General features: G+C 38.8%; 1 protein-coding gene across 1 annotated transcript in view; it reads left to right on the forward strand.

The window, feature by feature from the left end:
• The first annotated feature begins 7,682 nt into the window (after nucleotides 1–7,682).
• LOC119367821 overlaps nucleotides 7,683–8,002 on the forward strand; it is a 1,875-nt gene continuing 1,555 nt past the window's right edge. Inside the window, exon 1 of the mRNA XM_037633218.1 lies at nucleotides 7,683–7,955. The gene's annotated coding sequence lies outside the window, so the exon portion shown is untranslated. The remainder of the gene's footprint in view (nucleotides 7,956–8,002) is intronic.

Raw genomic sequence — 8,002 nt, forward strand, 5'->3', positions numbered from 1 at the left:
ATGCTCACTGTTCATCCCACAGGCAGCATCGATCGGCTTCAGTTAGCAGCAGTAGCGAAGGAATTGCTCCATTGGGTTCAGTTAACAGCCATCGATCGATCGCTCGGGTTCAGTAACGCGTAGCCTGCAGTGCAATCGCTCGGGTTCAGTTAGAGCCCAATGCCTCGCTCGGGTTCGGTTAGAGCCAACGCCTCGCACACACGCGTGTACGTACAAGAGAAACACGCATCGCTCCGCCCCCGACCTCCCACCGTAACCGGTAACTCCTCGAAATTTTCCTCCCCCTCGCTTCTACCATGATTTTTTCCGTCATGGACGGCCCAAAGAATGTCATGCAGCTGCGTCTCCGGCCCGCCCAGGACGAAAAGCCCATTTTCTGTCATGATTTTTTGTCATAGAAGTAGGAGCCCACCACATCTATGATGATACCGGGTTTTGTCACAATTATCGTCATAGAAGTGTCATATGTATGACAGAAAAAAATTTCGTTCGGCCCAAAATGTCACGGATGTGTCTTTTTTTTGTAGTGATTCATAACCATTGCCTTGGATATCATCATAACTTTGCGTTTTTCTATCAATTGTTCGGCAGTAATTTGCTTACCCACCGTATGTTTTCTTTCAAGAGAGAAGCCTCTAGTGAAACATATGGCCCCCAGGTCTATTTTCATCATATATTTTCAGATCTATAAACCAAAAAAAACCCAAATACCTTGTTGCAATTTATTTCTATTTACTTTAGTTTGCTCTTTATACCTATCTCTTTTAGATTTCACTCTTGTTCGTGACTGTGAAGGGATTGACAACCCCTTTTTCGCATTGAGTGCAAGTGTTTGTTAGTTTGTGCAGGTGCATAGATTGGAGACTTGCTTGTGCCACCTACTAGATTGATACCTTGGTTCCTAACTGAGGGAAATACTTATCTCTACTTTGCTGCATCACCCTTTCCTCTTCAAGGGAAAAATCAACGCAAGCTCAAGAAGTAGCACCTATCCCCTCTAATTTTTTTGGAATACAAATCCTATGGTTATGTTCTCTCAGTCCATGAAATCAGAGTAATTAAGATGCGTTAGATGCATGTAGTGTATTGATTGTTTGAATGGTATCTGTATAGGGTTAGTGATTAGTTGTTTGTTTTGTACAAATGATTTTTGCTAATAATCCGACTAGGGTTAGGAAAATGAAAAGTTTACTCCCCCTCAACCATGCAAATAAAAGCCATGGCTAGCCGAATTCATGGGTTCCCTCCAAACAATCAACTTTCTAGGGGGAGTTTGTTTTATTATATCTTTCTTTATTTTTTGTTTAACGAGACTGGGCATTCCAATTACCAGCCTCTCTCGTGCAACGACAAGTCAATAAATACCCATCATGAGAATAACCCAATTAAAATGGAAGATATTGAATGCCCTATTTCTCCATGATCAGTACGGGCACACAAAACATATGTTTATTTGAACATTAAGAGATGGCACATGCAAATTTACTTGGTACGGCAGGGTAATACCGTATATAGGTAGGTATGGGGACACTTATGGAAGAAACTTGGCTCAAGGATTTTTGATGCACAAGCAGTATTCCATCTTAGCACCAAAATTATGGCTAGCAGAGATTATAAACGAGCACCACATGTTGGAGGATCCATATCGATATAACTTCTATGAAAATCTAGCTAAATATAATTCATTATGTTGTCTTCCTTGTCCAACTTCAACCAATTTTATCAAGTTTGAGAATAATTAATGGGTATTCACAATCATAAAAGATGTCCAAGATAATATAATTGTATGTGAAATTTCTCTTCCATATACTAGTCATTCATGAATTGCTTGTATGACCAATATTGTGATTGTCAAACTTTAATAGATTTTACTTTCTAAATCCAATGTGAAACTACTATTAGGCGTGAGACAAGAATATGAAGCACATATAATTTGAACTTTGTCATATTCAATCCATTCAACAATTTACTCTTAGGATATAAGTGAAGAACGAGAGTAAATGACAAACTATCCTAAAAGATATAAGTGAATGTCAATGAGTAGTCAAATAACTAAATAGCTAACTGAGGACTCTCTCAATTTTAGAACTTTCAGATTTAAGTATTTTATTCAAACAACAAAAAAAATATAAAAGGGCACTCCAAGAATAGCACATGCCATGTGAACAAAAAGAAACTTAGGCTAAACCAAAACTAACCGATAGTTGTTGATGAAGAAAGGTGGGATGGCTACCGGGGCATCCCCAAGCTTAGATGATTGAGACTTCTTGAGATATTAACTCGAGATGCCTTGGGCATCCCCAAGCTTGAGTTCTTGTGTCTCCTTAATTCCTCTCATATCATGGCTTCTATTAAATCTTTGCAACTTCATCCACACAAAACTCAACAAGAACTCGTGAGATAAGTTAGTATAAATCAACTCAAAACCTTAACATTCTCTACTATTGAAAATTCAAAAAGTATAATTAAACACTGCATACTAAATGTCTCTGCATATTTAATACTCCCAACCATTAACAGAAACATTAAGCGAGCAAACATATGCAAACAATGCAATATAATGATAATCTCTCTATACTGAATAGTCTATAAAGGATGAAGAGAAATTCATACTTATTTAACCCCAAAAAATTCTCAAATATTACCACGTGACAGAGAACTCACGCATGCTCACTATGTACAAATTTCAAGATTTTTTCATGTACTGACTATTGAGGAATATTTAAGATATAACAGAAAACTTTCCGTTTTTGAACAACAACTCATAAACTTGCAAACTGAGCATGGTAAAGCCTATACTCGACACTTCTATTGAAATATAATATAAAATCACGATTATTAATAATAGCAAGCAAATATCAACAAAAGAAAATGATACTCCAAGCAAAACTCATATTATGTGACGAATAAAAGTATAGTTCCAAGTGAGGTTATCGATAATGTTGAAGACGAAAGAGGGGATGCCTTCCGGGGCATCCCCAAGCTTAGATGCTTGAGGCTTCCTTGAATATTACCTCGGGCTGCATCCCCAAGATTAGGGTCTTTCCACTCCTTATTCTCCTCATATCGGCGTCTCACCCAAAACATAAAAACTTCAATCACACAAAACTTAACGAAACTTTGTGAGATAGGTTAGTATGATAAAGAGCAGATCTTACACTTTTGGTACTATCAAGACAAGACTCATAATTGTTCCCATATAATTCCTTCTGTACTCTATGATTTCTACAATTTATATTGACCAATATAAGCCATAGAAACTATAAAACAAGCTAGTTATGCATTGAAAGCAGAATCTGTCAAAAATAGAACGGTTTGTAATGATATGAACAAAAGCCATACTTATGTAACCCCAAAAATACTGAAAAATAGGAAAATGTAAGATATTTTTATATACATCATGTTTAAAAATTTTAGAATGTTATCATATCCCAGTGAATTATAGTAATTCTAGTACTAGGCGCAGAAGTTTCTATTTTTGCACATAATCAATTCAACTATCACCCCAAAGGTTTTACTTGGAAAACTATTGAAAAAAGCTATAAAACATGATTACTACATTATCCTAATCATGTGAACTCACAAAATAGTAGGTACAAATATTGGGTTGTCTCCCAACAAGCGCTTTTCTTTAAAGTCTTTTAGCTAGGCATGATGATTTTAATGATGCTCATATAAAAGTAAATAATTGAAACATAAAGGGAGCATCAGGAAGTATATATAAAACTCATTTAAGCCTAACCCACTTCCTATGCATTGGGATTTTGTGATCAAACAATTTATGGGAGCAAGAATCAATGAGCATAGGAAGGCAAAACAAGCGGAACTTTGAAACTTTCATCATAAAAAGAGGAAACTTGATGTTGTTGAAATATATATAAGCGCATATTCCCATCCCATAATAATATTTAGTAGCATCATGAATGAATTCAACAATATAACTATCACACAAAGCATTCTTTTCATGATCCAGAAGCATACAATTTTTATTACTCCTCTCGTAAGAAAATTTATTCTCATCAATAGTAGTGAGAGCAAATTCAATGAAATAACTATCATGTGATACTTGATTGGCATAACCCATTTAAACATTAGAATCATGATGGCACGTATCATGGTTATCATTACTATTTATAGTATACATGTCATCACCAAAATCATCATAGAGTGCAACTTTGTTGTCATAATCAATTGTAACCTCTTCCGAAATAGTGGAATCATCACAAAATAAAGTCGTTACCTCTCCAAATCCACTTTCGTAATTATTAAAATAAGATTAAATACCCTACAAAATAGTGGGATCATTACTTCCTAGAGTTGACACTCTTTCAAACGCACTTTCATCATTGTAATCATCATAAATAGGAGGCATGCAATCATCATAATAAATTTGCTCATCAAAACTTGGTGGACTAAAAATATCATCTTCATCAAATATAGCATCCCCAAGCTTATCGCTTTGCATATCATTTCTATCATGGATATTCATAGAAAGCATACTAACAACATTGCAATCATGCTTATCATTCAAAGATTCTATGCCAAACATTTTATTGAATTCTTCTTCTAACACTTTGGCACAATTTTTCATTCCCTAATTTTCAAGAAAGACATCATAAAGATAAAGAACTTGATGCAACTTCAATTCCATTCCATTCTTTTATAAACCAAACTAGTGAATAAACAAGAAACAAAAAAATTAATTGCAAGACCTAAAGATATACCTTCAAGCACTCACATCCCCGGCAACGGCACCAGAAAGAGCTTGATGTCTACTATGCAACTTTATTCTTGTGACTCGGTTGGGCCTACAAGCGCAGTTTTGTAAGACAATAGCAAATTTCCCTGAAGTGGATGACCTAAGGTTTATCAATCGGTGGGAGGTGTGGGATGAATATGGTCTCTCTCAAACAACCCTGCAATCAAATATAAGAAATCTCTTGTGTACCCAACACACCCAATACATGGTAAATTGTATAGGTGCACTAGTTTGGCGAAGAGATGGTGATACCAGTGTAGTATGAATAGTAAAAATAGGTTTTTATAATCTGAAATACTAAAAACAGAAAGGAAGCAAGTAACAAAAGTGAGCACAAACGATATTCAATGCTTAGAAACAAGGCCTAGGGTTCATACTTTCACTAGAGAAATTTCTCAACAGTGCTAACATAATTGAATCATATAACAATCCCTCAATGTGTGACAAAGAATCACTCCAACGTTCTTATCAATAGCGGAGAACATAAGAAGAAATTGTTGTAGGTAGGAAACCACCTCAAAGTTATCTTTCCAATCAATGTATTGAGCCATCCCTATAAGTGTCACAAATAGCTCTAGAGTTCGTACTAGAATAACACCATATAATTTCATATTCATAATATTCAATCCAACACAAAGAACCTCAAAGAGTACCCCAAATTTTCTACGGGAGAAAGTAGGACAAAAACGTGTAACAACCCCTATGCCTAGATTAATCCAATGCCACAACGGGAATCCGCAAGTTGACTAGAAAAACATACATCAAGTGTCTCAATAGAATACCCCATTGTCACCACGAGTATCCACATGCAAGCCATACATCAGTTGATCTAAAATCCAATATTCAATCCGATAACAATGAAACCTCAAATGGAAAGACTCAATTCATCACAACAAGAGAAAGAGAGAGAGAGAGAGAGGGAAGAACACCATATGGTCCAACTATGTTAACAAAGCTCGTGGTATATCAAGATCGTGTCAAATCAAGAACATGAGAGAGAGAGAGATATCAAACACATAGCTAGTGGTACATACCCTCAGCCCTGAGGGCGAACTACTCCCTCCTAGTCATGGAAACCGCTCGGATGATGAAGATGTCCTCCGGTGATTATTTTCCCCTCTTGTGATGATTTCCCCCTCCGACAGGGTACCGGAAAGGCCTACAGATGAGATCGCTTCGGACACAGGCTTGCGGGTGCGGCGTGGAAGTTCTATGTTTCTTTCTGGGGTTTTCCCTATTTATAAAGTTTTTTGGCGTTGGTCTCATGTCAGGGGGGTACCTGAGCGTCCACCGAGCTCAGGGGGCGCCATAGGAGGCAGGGCGCCCCCAGGCTCGTGGCTCCCCTGGCCATCCTCTGGTCCTTCTCCGATACTTCGTGGGTCTCATTTTGTCCATAAAAATCACCGTAAAGTTTCAAGGCAATTGGACTTCATTTGGTATGGATTTTCTCCGATACAAAAAATAGCCAAAAAATAGGAACTGGCACTGGGCACTAGGTTAATAGGTTAGTCCATTAAAATCATATAAAAAGTGCACCAAAACCATGTAGAACTTAGGTAGATATGGCATGAATACTTCATAAATTATAGGTACGTTGGAGACGTATCACTGCTCATGGGGAGCCCTGTATGGAGGAGCAGGTGGGTTGTTGTGGGATGACGACGGTGATGAGTGGTAGGACTGCGGATGTTAGCAGGCAATGCTCGACGACGGTGCTGGTGAAGCCGAAAGTGGCCAGAGGGTCACATATCCAGCACGGTGATCTTCAACGACGGCCCAGCCTGGCCAGGTTATCGGAGAAGAGGGCATCAATGCATGATCATGGGCATCAGTGAGCTCGACATTGGACCTGGACCTATCATGTAGTGCCATGTTTTTTTCCAGGTTTACATTAGGAAGACCTCGTGTTTGGTTTTGGGCGGCGAGGTGGCGACGCTTTCTTAGTTTAGGAATAATGTTCTCCCTGACCTTTTCCCATTTCGTTGGTGTGTTTATCACCGACGGAGGGCGTGTGGGACAGTGTTTTCGATGGGTCTTCCGGGGTCCGATCGGTTTAGGTTTCTTGCGGATTCGTCTCGATTCGGCCAGTTTCATGGTGTTTGATTTTTTACAGGCTCCTATTCCTACTCCGGGGTGGCGATTTGTTTGCATATCGCGGTCGCCGACGTCTCCTTGTCTACATCGACGATTTTCCGGCCGCTACTTCTACAAGCTCTTGGGTTTAAAAAGTTTGCTCCATTGAGGCAGAGGCCAAGAGGCGGCATTGCGCTATGCTCATGGCGTGTCGCCCGTGGATGATGGAGGAAGATGACTTCGGCACATCCAAAGATTTGATTGTAATTTTATTTTTATGTATGAGTGTTTTTAAGGACTTGTGATACTTAATATGTGGCCATGACCCTTTAGAAAAAAAGAATTTCAATGGGAGTCTCTGCATGTCAAACGGTCAAACCTGTTGTGGTGAAATGACGTGCTCCCAGAGATACTTTCTAAATGCCAAACGATTTTAAAGAAGACACATATACATTATTAATTCTCCTATATAACTCTAGTTACGTGGAAAAATATCGGTGTTGCCCCCTAGGCAAAATAAATAACTTTACTGATCTTGAAAGCACCCTCTTTAGCACTAAACTTGCTTTTTAACTCCCCACAAAAAAAACTTGCTTTTTTACGCAGAAAAAAAAATGATGTTTCCATATAACCTTTTTTGCTGGGTTTTCCATATAATTTTTACAAGCATAAAAAGTACTCAAACAATTAAATGTATTTTTTTTCAGAACTGTTGACGTTCAGAAATAGTTTTTTCCTTCGCCTGAATAGCCCAGCTCTCAGGTGCACCTTTGAATTGCCCACCCTCCCTTTGTGTGAGCAAAGGGGCCACAACCCTTTCAGCCACTAGAAGAGACTGATTACAACCCCGTATGGCCACCATGACCCGCAGCTGGATGGATGGATACATGTTGGGATAGGCAACCTTAGCTTAGCTCCCTCATGACTTGCCCCCCTTGGAGGATCGATGCTGATGGGACCTCATTTTTCCACAGGATGCAATGCATGGGTTGTCACACATGTTTATCGATGGCGATACCAGCTTCCTTTCTGGATTTCCATTAATATCAGCATAGGCAACCAATGTGATGTCGCGGCCGAGATATTTCAGTGTTCCAGACATACCTCGACGGTTCCATGCACGGTAAGTACACACAAAACTCTAAGCTCCCTTGGGTGGGAGGCTCCTGG

This window comes from Triticum dicoccoides, chromosome 2B (genome assembly GCF_002162155.2).
Source record: "Triticum dicoccoides isolate Atlit2015 ecotype Zavitan chromosome 2B, WEW_v2.0, whole genome shotgun sequence".
Lineage (NCBI taxonomy): Eukaryota > Viridiplantae > Streptophyta > Magnoliopsida > Poales > Poaceae > Triticum > Triticum dicoccoides.